A 14744-nucleotide genomic window follows, 5' to 3' on the forward strand; every position below is an offset into this window, starting at 1 on the left:
ATCCCAGGCCCCAAACACTCCTTTCAGGTGAAGCAGTGATTTACTTGTACTTCTTTCAATGTAGTTAACTGTTTTCGCTGCTCACAGTGTGGTCTCCTCTACATTGGGGAGACCAAGCGCAGACTGGGTGACCACTTTGCGGAACATCTCTGCTCAGTCCGCAAGCAGGACACTGAGCGTCCGCTTGCTTGCCATTTCAACACTCCCCCCTGCTCTCATGCTCACATCTCTGTCCTGGGATTGCTTCAGTGTTCCAGTGAACATCAACGCAAGCTCGAGGAACAGCATCTCATCTACCGATTAGGCACACTACAGCCTGCCGGACTGAACATTGAGTTCAATAATTTCAGAGCATGACAGCCCCCCATTTTACTTTCATTTTTAGTTATTTTTTCTACCTTTTTTTTACATTATTTTTTACATTGTTTACAATTTTTTTTGCATTTATTTCATTTCATCTTAGTTTCTTCAGTTTGCTTACCCACTGGTTTTTTCAGGTTGTTTTTCTTCAGGTTTGCACTTGCTGCTGTTCAATATTCAGTGTATTCACACCTAATCTGTACTAATGCTTTGTCTTTCAACACACCATCAACATATTGTTTGCCTTTGCTCCGTGACCTTTTGCTCAGCTATGTGGCCTGCTCCAATCTGCACCTTCTCCTTTGTTATCTCTTGCCCCACCCCCACCTCACTTGCTTATAATCTGTGACTTCTCTAATATTTGTCAGTTCCGAAGAAGGATCACGTAGCCAAAACGTTAACTCTGCTTCTCTTACCACAGATGCTGCCACACCTGCTGAATGATTCCAGCATTTCTTTTATTTGATCCATTAATAACAGCTGGAATGGTACAGTTTCCCACTCACACACCGCGAAAGATCCAATTCAATCCAGGCCTCTACTAATACCAGCTGGAGTAGTACTGAGTCCGACTCACACACCAAGAAAGAGACAATACAATACAGGTCTCTTTTTATACCAGCAGCAGTGATACTGAGTCCCACTCATAAAACAGGAAGGAGACAATTCAATACAGACAACTATAAATTCCAGCAGGAGTGGTAATGAGTCACACCCACACAACAGGAAAGAGACAGGTCAATCCAGGCCGCCAATAATAGCAGCTGGAGTGGTACCGAGTCCCACTCACACACCGGGAAAGAGCCAATTCAATCCAGACCACTATTAATACCAGCAGGAGTGATACTGAGTCCCACCCACACACCAGAAAATAGCCATTTCAATCCAGGTCTCTATTAATAACAGCTGGAGGGGCATTGAGTCCCACTCACACACCAGGAAAGAGCCAATTCAATCCCGGCCTCTATTAATTCCAGCTGGAGTGGTACTGATTCCCATTCAAAGACCAGGAAGGAGCCAGTTCAATCTAGGTCTCTATTATCACAAGCTGGAGTGGTACTGACTCCCAGTCACACCCCAGTAAAGAGCCAATTCAATCGAGGCCACCATTAATTCCAGCTGGAGTGGTAAAGAGCACCACTCACACAACAGGAAAGGGACAATTCAATCCAGGCTTCACTTAATACCAGCTGAAGTGGTACTGAGGCCCATGCACACACAAGGAAGCTGCCAATTCAATCCAGGCCTCTATGAATACCAGCTCGATTGCTACCGAATCCCAGTCAATCACCAGTAAAGAGCCAATTCAATCCAGGCTTATCTTACTACCAGCTGAAGTGGTACTGAGTCCCAATCACAAACCAGGAAGGAGCCAATTCAATCCAGACCTCTATTGATACCAGCTGGAGTGGCACTGACTCCCAGTAACACCTCAGCAAAGAGCCAATTCAATCCAGGCTGCTATTAATACCAGCCAGAGTGGAATTAACTCCCACTCACACACCAGGAAAGAGCCAATTAAATCCAGGTCACTATTAATACCAGGTGGAGTTGTACTGAGACCCAGTCATATAGCAGGAAAGAGCCAATTGTATTCAGCCCACTATTTATACCAGCTGGAGTGGAATTAACTCCCACTCACAAACCAGGAAAGAGCCAATTCAATCCCGGTCTCGGTTATTACCAGCTGGAGTCGTACTGAGTCCCACTCACACACCAGGAAAGAGGCTATTCAATCCAGGCTTCTTTTTATTCCAGCTGGAGTGGTATTGAGCACCGCTCGCGCACCAGGAAAGAGCCAATTCTTTTCAGGCTTCTCTTAATGCCAGCTGAAGTATATCTGAGTCCCACTCACACACCTGTTAGGAGCCAATTCAATCCAGGCCTCTATGAATACCAGATGGAGTGGTACGGGGCCCAATCCACACACCAGGAAGCAGCCAATTCATTCCAGGCTTCTCTCAATACCAGCTGAAGTGGTACTGAGTCGCACACAGACACCAAGAAATAGCCAAGTCAATCCCGGTCTCTACTAATACCAGCTGGGGTAGTACTGAAACTGACTCATACCCCACGAAAGGGACAATTCAATCCAGACATATATTAATACCAGCAGGAGTGCTATTGAGTCCCACTCATGCACCAGGAAAGCGCCCGTTCAATCCAGGCTTCTCTTAATACCAGATGAAGTGGTACTTGTCCCAATCGCACACCAGGAATGAGCCAATTTAATCCAGGCCTCTATTAATACCAGCTGGAGTGGAACTGAGTCCCACTCACACACCAGGAAAGAGCCAATTGTATCCTGGCTGCTATTAATACCAGCCAGAGTGGAATTAACTCCCACTCACACACCAGGAAAGAGCCAATTAGATCCAGGTCACTATTAATACCAGGTGGAGTTGTACTGAGACCCAGTCATATAGCAGGAAAGAGCCAATTGTATTCAGCCCACTATTTATACCAGCTGGAGTGGAATTAACTCCCACTCACAAACCAGGAAAGAGCCAATTCAATCCCGGTCTCGATTATTACCAGCTAGAGTCGTACTGAGTCCCACTCACACACCAGGAAAGAGGCTATTCAATCCAGGCTTCTATTTATTCCAGCTGGAGTGGTATTGAGTTCCACTCACACACCAGGAAGGAGCCAATTCTTTTCAGGCTTCTCTTAATGCCAGCTGAAGTATATCTGAGTCCCACTCACACACCTGTTAGGAGCCAATTCAATCCAGGCCTCTATGAATACCAGATGGAGTGGTACGGGGCCCAATTCACACACCAGGAAGCAGCCAATTCATTCCAGGCTTCTCTCAATACCAGATGAAGTGGTACTGAGTCCCAATCGCACACCAGGAATGAGCCAATTTAATCCAGGCCTCTATTAATACCAGCTGGAGTGGTACTGAGTTCCACTCACACGCCAGGAAATAGCCAATTGCATCCAGGCCTCCATTAATACCAGCTTGAATGGTACGGAGTCCTAATCACACATCACGAAAGAGCAAATTCAATCCAGGCCTTTATTAATACCAGCTGGAGTGATATTGAGTCCCACTCACACACCAAGAAAGAGACAATACAATACAGGCCTCTATTAATACCAGCAGCAATGATACTGAGTCCCAATCATAAAACAGGAAAGAGACAATTAAATCCAGACAACTATAAATTCCAGCAGGAGTGGTAATGAGTCACACCCACACACCAGGAAAGAGCCAATTCAATCTTGGCATCCATTAATGTCAGCTGGAGTGGTACTGATCACCACTCACCCACCGGGAAAGAGCCAATTCAATCCAGGCCTCTACTCATAACAGCTAGAGTAGTACTGATTCCCACTCACACACCAGGAAAGAGCCAGTTCAATCCACGTCTCTATTAATACCAGCTGGAGAGGCACAGATCCCAATCAACACACCAGGAAAGAGCCAATTCAATACAGGCCTCTATTAATACCAGCAGGAGTGATACTGAGTCCCACCCACACACCAGGAAAGAGCCATTTTAATCCAGGTCTCTATTAATAACAGCTGGAGGGGCATTGAGTCCCACTCACACACCAGGAAGGAACCAATTCAATCTAGGTCTCTATTATCTCAAGCTGGAGTGGGACTGAACCCCACGCACACACCAGGAAAGAGCCAATTTAATCCAGGCCTCTATTAATACCAGCTGGAGTTGTACTGAGCCCCACGCACACACCAGGGAAGAGCCAATTAAATCCAGGCCTCTATTAATACCAGGTTGAGTGGTACTGTGTCCCATTCACACACCAGCATGGAGCCAATTCATTCCAAGCTTCTCTTCATACCAGCTGCAGTGGTACTGCGTCCCACTCACACTCCAGGGAACAGCCAGTTCAATCCAGGTCTCTATTAATACCAGCTGGAGTGGTACTGAATCCCACTCACACACCAGGAAAGAGCCAATTAAATCCTCGTCACTATTCATAACAGGTGGAGTTCTACTGAGACCCACTCATACAGCAGGAAAGAGCCAATTGAATCCAGGCCTCTATTAATACCAGCTGGAGTGCTACTGACTCCCACTCACTCCCCATGAAAGAGCCAATTGAATCCAGGCCTCTATTAATACCACCTGGAGTGTTACTGACTCCCCCTCACTCCCCAGGAAAGAGCCAATTGAATGCAGGCCACTATTAATACCAGCTGGAGTTGAATTAACTCCCACTCAAACACCAGGAAAGAGCCAATTTAATCCAGGCCTCTATTAATTCTGGATGGAGTCGTATTGAGCCCCACTCACACAACAGGAAAGAGGCAATTCATTCCAGCTTCTCTTAATACCAGCTGAAGTGGTACTGAGTCCCACTCACGCACCATAAAGGACCCAATTCAATCGAGGTGTCTATTAATACTGGCCGGAGTGTTAGTGAGTCCCAGTCACACATCAGGAAAGAGCCAAATGAATCCAGGCCTCCGTTAATACCAGCTTGAATGGTACGGATTCCTATTCACACACCAGGAAAGTGCAAATTCAATCCAGGCCTCTACCAATACCAGGTGGAGTAGTACTGAGTCCGACTCTCATCCCAGGAAAGAGACAATACACTCCAGACATATATTAATACCAACAGGGGTGATATTGAGACCCACTCATACACCGGGAAAGAGCCAATTCAATCCAGGCCTCTACTAAGACCAGCTGGAGGGGCATTAAGTCCCACTCACACACCAGGAAAGAGGCAATTCAATCCAGGCATCTATTAATATCGGCTGGAGTGTTACTGAACATCTCTCACCCATCAGGAAACAGCCAATTCAATCCAGGCCACGACTAACACCAGCTGGATTAGTACTGAGTCCCACTCACACACCAGGAAAGAGACAGTTCAATCCAGTTCTCTATTAAAACCTGCTGGAGTGGCGCTGAGCCCCAGCCACACACCAGGAAAGAGCCAATTTAATCCAGGCCTCTGTTGATAGCAGCTGGAATGGTAATTACTCCCAGTCACAACCCAGTAATGAGCCAATTCAATCCAGGCCGATATTAATATCAGCTGGAGTGGTACTGAGTCCCACTCACACACAAGGAAGGAGCCAATCGAAACCAGGCCGCTATTAATACCAGCTGGAGTGGAATTAACTCCCACTCAGACACCAGGAAAGAGACAATTAAATACAGATCACTATTAATACCAGGTGGTGTTGTGCTGAGACCAATCATACAGCAAGAAAGAGCCAATTGAATCCAGGCCTCTATTAATACCAGCTGGAGTGTTACTGAATCCCACTCACACACCAGGAAAGAGCCAATTGAATGCAGGCCGCTATTAATACCAGCTGGAGTGGAATTAACTCCCACTCACACACCAGGAAAAAGCCCAATCAATCCAGGTCTCGATTATTACCAGCTGGAGTCGTATTGAGTCTTGCTCACACACCAGCAACGAGCCAATTCAATTCAAGCCTCTGGTAATAGCAGCTGGAGTGGTACTGAGCCCCACTCACGCAACTGGAAAGAGCGAATTCAATCCAGGCCTCTATTAACACCAGCTGGAATGTCAAAGAGTCCCACTCACACACCAGGAAAGATCCAGTTCAATCCAGGTCTCTATTAAAACTGGCTGGAGTGGCACTGAGCCACAGCCACACATCAGGAAAGAGCCCGTTCAATTCAGGCTTCTCTAAACACCAGCTGAAGTGGTACTGAGTCCCAATCACGCACCAGGAATGAGCCAATTTAATCCAGACCTCTATTGATACCAGCTGGAGTGAAACTGAGTCCCACTCACACACCAGGAAAGAGCCAATTGTATCCAGGCCTCAATTAATACCAGCTTGAATGGTACAGAGTCCTATTCACACACCACGAAAGAGCAAATTCAATCCAGGCCTCTACAAATACCAGGTAGAGTAGGACGGAGACGGACTCACACCCCAGGAAAGAAACAATTCACTCCAGACATATATTAATACCAACAGGATTGATATTGAGACCCACTCACACAACGGGAAAGAGACAATACAATACCAGCCTCTGCTAATACCAGCTGGAGGGGCATTCAGTCCCACTCACACACCAGATAAGAGGCAATTCAATCCAGCCATCCATTAATATCGGCTGGAGTGGTACTGAACACCTCTCACCCACCAGGAAACAGCCAATGCATTCCAGGCCTCTATTAATACCAGCTGGACTGGTACTGATTCCCAAACACACCAGCAAAGAGCCAATTCAATCTCGGCCTCTAAAAATACCAGCTGCAGTGGTACTGAACTGCACTCACACCAGGAAATAGCCAAGTCAATCCAGGCCTCTATTAATACCAGCTGGAGAGGCACTGAGTCCCCCCCACACACCAGGAAAGAGCCAGGTCCATCCAGGCCTCTATTAATACCAGCTGGAGTGGAATTAACTTCCACTCACACACCAGGAAAGAGCCAATTCAATCCAGATCTCGATTATTACCAGCTGGAGTTGTACTGAGTCCCACTCACACACCAGGAAAGAGCCAATTTAATCCAGGTCTCTATTAATAACAGCTGGAGTGGTATTGTGTCCAATTCACACACCAGGAAGGAGCCAATTCAATCCAGGCCTCTATTAATACCAGCTGGAGTGGTAAAGAGTCCCATTCACATACCAGGAAGGAGATAATTCAATCCAGGTCCCTCTTAATACTGGCTGGAGTGGTCGTCAGGCCTATTCACATACCAGGAAGGAGATAATACAATCCAGGTCCCTAATAATACCAGCTGGAGTGGCCGTCAGGCCTATTCACACAGCGGGAAGGAGCCAGTTCAATCCAGGCCTCTGTCAATACCATCTGGAGGGGCATTGGGTGCCTCTCACACACCAGGAAAGACGCAATTCAATCCAGGCATCTATTAATATCAGCTGCAGTTGTACTGAACCCCACTCACCCAGCGGGAAAAAGCCAATTCAATCCAGGCCACGACTAACACCAGCTGGAGTAGTACTGAGTCCCACTCACACACCAGGAAAGAGACAGTTCAATCCAGTTCTCTATTAAAACCAGCTGGAGTGGCGCTGAGCCCCAGCCACACACAAGGAAAGAGCCAATTTAATCCAGGCCTCTGTTGATAGCAGCTGGAGTGGTAATTACTCCCAGTCACTACCCAGTAACGAGCCAATTCAATCCAGGCCGATATTAATATCAGCTGGAGTGGTACTGAGTCCCACTCACACACAAGGAAGGAGCCAATTCAATCCGGGCCGATATTAATATCAGCTGGAGTGGTACTGAGTCCCACTCACACACAAGGAAGGAGCCAATCGAAACCAGGCCGCTATTAATACCAGCTGGAGTGGAATTATCTCCCACTCAGACACCAGGAAAGAGACAATTAAATACAGATCATTATTAATACCAGGTGGTGTTGTGCTGAGACCAATCATACAGCAAGAAAGAGCCAAATGAATCCAGGCCTGTATTAATACCAGCTGGAGTGTTACTGACTCCCACTCACTCCCCAGGATAGAGCCAATTGAATGCAGGCCACTATTAATACCAGCTGGAGTGGAATTAACTCCCACTCACACACCAGGAAAGAGCCAATTTTATCCAGGCCTCTATTAATACCAGCTGGAGTGGTAAAGAGTCCCATTCACATACCAGGAAGGAGATAATTCAATCCAGGTCCCTCTTAATACTGGCTGGAGTGGTCGTCAGGCCTATTCACATACCAGGAAGGAGATAATACAATCCAGGTCCCTAATAATACCAGCTGGAGTGGACGTCAGGCCTATTCACACAGCGGGAAGGATACAGGCCGTTATTAATACCAGCTGGAGTGGAATTAACTCCCACTCACACACAAGAAAGGAGCCAATTAAATCCTTATCATTATTAATACCAGGTGGTGTTGTGCTGAGACCAATCATACAGCAGGAACGAGCCAATTGAATCCAGGCCTCTATTAATACCAGCTGGAGTGTTACTGACTCCCACTCACAGCCCAGGAAAGAGCCAGTTGAATTCAGGCCACTATTAATATCAGCTGGAGTGCAATTAACACCCACTGACACACCAGGAAAGAGCCAAATCAATCCAGGTATCGATTATTACCAGCTGGCGTCGTACTGAGACTTGCTCACACACCAGGAAAGAGCCAATTCAATTCAAGCCTCTGATAATAGCAGCTGAAGTGGTACTGAGCCCCACTCACACACCAGGAAAGAGCCAATTCAATCCAGGCCTCAATAAATACCAGCTGGAGTGGTACTGAATCCCACTCACACCACAGGAAAGAGTCAATTCAATCCAGGCGTCTATTAATACGAGCTGGAGTGGTACTGATTCCCAAACACACACCAGTACAGAACCAATTCAATCCAGGCCTCCATTAATACCAGCTGGAGTGGGACTGAGCCTCCAGTAGCTTTTGTTACAAAGGATTGTGGGATAAAGATTAACGAACTCATACGACAATTATACAGGACATCAGTGAGGCCACCCCTGGATTACGTTTTGCAGGAATGAGCCAATTCAATCCAGAACTCTATTAATACCAGCTGGAGTGGCATTGAGTGTCCCACTCACACACCAGGTAAGAGTCAATGCATTCCAGGCCTCTATTAATACCAGCTGGATTGGTACTGAACCGCACTCACACACCAGGAAAGAAGCAATTCATCCAAGCCTCCATTAGCACCAGCTAGCATTTTACTGAGTCCAACGCACACTTCAGGAAGTCGCCAATTCAATCCAGGCCTCTATTAATACGAGCTGGAGTGGTGCTGACTCCCACGCACACACCAGGGAAGAGCCAGTTAAATCCAGGTCTCTATTAATACCAGCTGGAGTGGCACTGAGACCAACTCACACACCAGGAAAGGGCCAATACAATCCAGACCTCTATCAATACCAGCTGGAGAGTCACTGATGTCCCATCCACACACCAGGAAAGAGCCAATTCAATACAGGCCTGAGTTCCACTCACACGCCAGGAAAGAGCCAATTCAATCCAGGTCTCTATTAATACAAACTGGAGTGGCACTGACTCCCAGTCACACACCAGTAAAGAGCCAGTTCTATCTAGGTCTCTATTAATTCCAGCTGGAGTGGTCTGAGTGCAATTCACATACCTGGAAGGGGCCAATTCAATCCAGGTCTCTATTAATACAAGCTGGAGTGGCAGTGACTCCCAGTCACACACCAGTAAAGAGCCAATTCAAACCATACCTCCTTTAATACCAGCTGGAGTGGTGCTGACTCGCACTCAAACACCAGGAAAGAGCCAATTCAATCCAGGCTTCTCTGAGAACTGGAATTAGAATTAGAACATTACAGCGCAGTACAGGCCCTTCGGCCATCGATGTTGCGCCGACCTGTGAAACCATCTGACCAACACTATTCCATTTTCATCCATTTGTCTATCGAATGACCACTTAGCTGACCTTAAATTTGGCGAGACTACTACTGTTACAGGCAGGGCGTTCCACGACCCTGCTACTCTCTGAGTAAAGAAACTACCGCGAAGATCTGTCCCATATATATCACACCTCAGCTTAAAGCTATGTCCCCTCGTGTTTGCCAGCACCATCCGAGGAAAAAGACTCTCACAATCCACCCGATATAACCCTCTGATTATCTTATATGTCTCCATTAAGTCACCTCTCACCCTCCTTCTCTCCAACGATAACAACCTCAAGTCCCTCAGCATTTCCTCGTAAGACCTTCCCTCCATACCAGGCAACATCGTAGTAAATTGCACCCCTTCCAAAGCTTCCACATCCTTCCTATAATGCGGTGACCAGAACTGCACGCAATACTCCAGGTGCGGCCGCACCAGAGTTTTGTACAGCTGCAGCATGACCTCGTGGCTCCGAAACTCGATCCCCCTACTAATAAAAGCTAACACACCATATGCCTTCTTAACAGCCCTATTAACCTGGGTCGCAACTTTCAGGGATTGATGTACCTGGACATCAAGATCTCGCTGTTCATCTACACTACCAAGAATCTTCCCATTAGCCCAGTACTCTGCATTCCTGTTACTCCTTCCAAAGTGAATCACCTCACACTTTTCCGCATTAAACTCCATTTGCCATCTCTCAGCCCAGCTCTGCAGCCTATCCATGTCCCTCTGTACCCTACAACATCCTTCTGCACTATCCACAACTCCACCGACCTTCGTGTCATCCGCAAAGTTACTAACCCACCGTTCTACACACTCATCCAGGACATTTCTCCAATGACAAACAGCAGTGGCCCCAGAACAGATCCTTGCGGTACACCACTAGTAACTGAACTCCAGGATGAACAGTTGCCATCAACGACCACCCTCTGTCTTCTTCCAGCTAGCCAATTTCTGATCCAAAGCTCTCAATCACCTTCAACCCCACACTTCCGTATTTTCTGCAATAGCCTACCGTGGAGAACCTTGTCAAACGCCTTACTGAAATACATATACACCACATCCACTGATTTACCCTCATCCACCTGTTTGGTCACCTTCTCGATAAACTCAATAATGTTTGTGAGGCACGACCTACCTTTCACAAAACCGTGCTGACTGTCGCTAATGTACTTATTCTTTTCAAGATGATTATAAATCCTATCTCTTATAACCTTTTCCAACATTTTACCCACAACCGAAGTAAGGCTCACAGATCTATAATTACCAGAGCTGTCTCTACTCACCTTCTTGAACAAGGGGACAACATTTGCTATCCTCCAGTCTTCCGGCACTATTCCTGTCGACAATGACGACATAAAGATCAAGGACAAAGGCTCTGCAATCTCCTCCCTGGCTTCCCAGAAAATCCTAGGATAAATCCCATCTGGCCCAGGGGACTTATCTATTTTCACGCTTTCCAAAATTGCTAACCCCTCCTCCTTGTGAACCTCAATCCCATCTAGCCTCGTAGTCTGTATCTCAGTATTCTCCTCGACAACATTTTCTTTCTCTACTGTAAATACTGACGAAAAATATTCATTTAACACTTCCCCTATCTCCTCTGATTCCACACACAACTTCCCACTACTATCCTTGATTGGCCCTAATCCAACTCTAGTCATTCTTTTATTCCTGATATACCTATAAAAAGCCTTAGGGTTTTCCTCGATCCTATCTGCCAACGACTTCTCGTGTCCTCTCCTCGCTCTTCTTAGCTCTCCCTTTAGATCCTTCCTGGCTAGCTTGTAGCTCTCAAGCGCCCTAACTGAGCCTTCACGTCTCATCCTAACATCAGCCTTCTTCTTCCTCTTGACAAGCACTTCAACTTCTTTATAAACCACTGCTCCCTCGCTCGACAACTTCCTCTCTGCCTGACAGGTGCATACTTATCAAGGACACGCAGTAGCTGCTCCTTGAATAAGCTCCACATTTCGATTGTGCCCATCCCCTGCAGTTTCCTTCCCCATCCTACACATCCTAAATCTTGCCTAATCGCATCATAATGTCCTTTCCCCCAGCTATAATTCTTGCCCTGCGGTATATACCTGTCCCTGCCCATCGCTAAGGTAAATCTAACCGAATTGTGATCACTGTCACCAAAGTGCTCACCTACATCTAAATCTAACACCTGGCCGGGTTCATTACCCAGTACCAAGTCCAATGCGGCATCGCCCCTGGTTGGCCTGTCTACATACTGTGTCAGAAAACCCTCCTGCACACACTGGACAAATACTGACACATCTAAAGTACTCGAACTATCATAAATCCAGTCAATATTTGATACCAGCTGAAGTGGTACTGAGTCCCGATCGCACAGCAGGAAGTATCAAGTTCAATCCAGGCCTCTATTGATACCAGCAGGAGTGGTACTGAATCCCACTCACACACCAGGAAATAGGCAATTGAATACAGGAGGCTATTAATACAAGCTGGAGTGGAATTAACTCCCACTCACACACCAGGAAAGAGCCAATTGAATCCGGGACACTATTAATACCAGCTGGATTGCGATTAACACCCACTAACACACCAGCAAAGAGCCAAATCAATCCAGGCATCTATTAATACCAGCTGGAGTGGCCCTGAGTGTCCCACTCACACACCAGGAAAGAGCCAATTCAATCCAAGCCTCTATTAGTACCAGCAAGCATGTTACTGAGTCCAACTCAGACTTCAGGAAATAGCCAATTGAGTCCTGGCCTCTATTAATACCAGCTGGAGTGAAATTAATTCCCACTCACACACCAGAAAATTGCCAGTTCAATCCAGGACTCTATTAATATCAGCTGGAGTTGTACTGACTCACACTCACACCACGGAAGAGCCAATTTAATCCAGGCCACTATTAATTCCAGCTGGAGTCGTATTGAGCCCCACGCACACACTAGGAAAGAATCAATTCAATACAGGCCTCTATTAATACCAGCAGCAGTAGTATTGAGTCCCATTCACACACCAGGGAACAGCCAGTTCAATCCAGGTCTCTATTAATACCAGTTGGCGTGGTACTGAATCCCACTCACACACCAGGAAAGAGCCAATTGAATGCAGGCCGCTATTAATACCAGCTGGAGTGGATTTAACTCCCACTCACACACCAGGAAAGAGCCAATTAAATCCTGGTCACTATTAATAACAGGTGGAGTTGTACTGCGACCCACTCATACAGCAGGAAAGAACCAATTGAATGCAGGACTCTATTAATACCAGCTGGAGTGGTGAGTCCCACTCAAACACCAGAAAAGAGCCAGTTCAGTCCAGGGCTCTATTAATAGCAGCTGGAGTGGTACTGAGTCCCACTCACACTGCAGAAAAGAGCCATTTCAATCCCGGCCTCTATTAATAACATTGAGAGTGCAACTGAGCCCCAGACACAAACCAGAAAAGAGCCAATTCTATCCTGGCCTCTATAAATACCAGTTGGCGTTTTACTGAGCCCCACTCAGACCACAGGACAGTGCCAATTCAATCCAGGCCTCCATTTACAACATTTGGAGTGCAACTGAGACCCACTCACAAACCAGAAAAGAGCCAATTCTAACCAGGCCTCTATTGATACCAGTTGGAGTGCAACCAACTCCCACTTATGCAACAGGAAAAAGCCAATTCAATCCAGGTCTTTCAATACCAGCTGGAGTCCCACTCACTCACGAGGAAATAGCCAGTGCAATCCAGCCCTCCTTTAATACCAGTGGGAGCCAATTAAATACAGGCCACTATTAATAACAGCTGGAGTGGCACTGAATCCCACTCACACACCAGGAAAGAGCCAAATCAATCCAGGTCTCTTAATAACAGTTGGAGTGGTACTGAGCCCCACTCGCACACCAGGAAAGAGCCAATTCAATCCAGGGCGCTATTAATAGCAGCTGCAGTGGTATTGAACCCAACTCACACCAGAAAGGGCCAATGCAATCCAAGCCTCAATTAATACCAGCTGGAGTGGTACTGAGTCCCACTCACACCAGAAAGGAGCCAATTCAATCCAGGCCTCTATTAATAACATTTGGTTTGATACTGAGCTCCAGTCACTCACCAGGAACGAACCAATTCATTCCAGGCTTCTATTAACAGCAGCTGGAGTGGCACTGAGCCCCACTCGCACACCAGGAAAAAGGCAATTCAATCCAGGCCTCTATTATTACCAGCTGGAGTGGCACCGAGGCCCACTCACACACCAGGAAGGAGCCAATTCATTCCAGACCTCTACTAATAACAGCTGGAGATTCATTGAGTCCCACTCACACAACAGGAAAGAGCCAATTCAATCCCGACCTCTATTTATACCAGTTGGAGTGGAATTAACTCCCACTCGCGCACCAGGAAAGAGCAAATTAAATCCAGGTCTATATTAATAGCAGCTCGAATGATACTGAATCCCACTCGCACCCCAGGAAAGAGCCAATCGAATCCAGGCCTCTATTACTACCAGCTTGAGTTGAATTAATCGCCAATCACACACAAGTGAAGAGCCAATTCAATCCAGACCTCTATTAATACCTGCTGGAGTGGTACAGACTCCCACTCACACAACAAGAAAGAGCCAATTCAATACAGACCTCTATTAATACCAGCTGGAGTGGTACTGACTCCCACTCACACAACGAGAAAGAGCCACTTCAATCCAGACCTCTATTGTTACCAGTTGGAGTGAAACTATCTCCCACTCACACCCCAGGAAAGAGCCAATAGAATCCAGGCCTCAATTAATACCAGCTGGAGTTGAATCAATTCCCACTCTCACCCCAGGAAAGAGCCAATTGAATCAAGGCCTCTATTAATACCAGCTGAAGTTGAATTAATTCCCACTCACCACCCAGGAAAGTGTCAATTCAATCCAGGCCTCTATTTCTTCCAGATGGAGTTGTACTGAGGCCCACTGACAAACCGGGAAAGAGCCAATTCTATCCAGGCAGGTATTAAAACCATCTTGAGTGGCACTGAGACCCACTCACTCACCAGGGAAGAGCCAATTCAATCCAGACTTCTATTAATA

Source organism: Heterodontus francisci, unplaced genomic scaffold (assembly GCF_036365525.1).
Source record: "Heterodontus francisci isolate sHetFra1 unplaced genomic scaffold, sHetFra1.hap1 HAP1_SCAFFOLD_218, whole genome shotgun sequence".
NCBI classification, from domain to species: Eukaryota; Metazoa; Chordata; class Chondrichthyes; order Heterodontiformes; family Heterodontidae; genus Heterodontus; species Heterodontus francisci.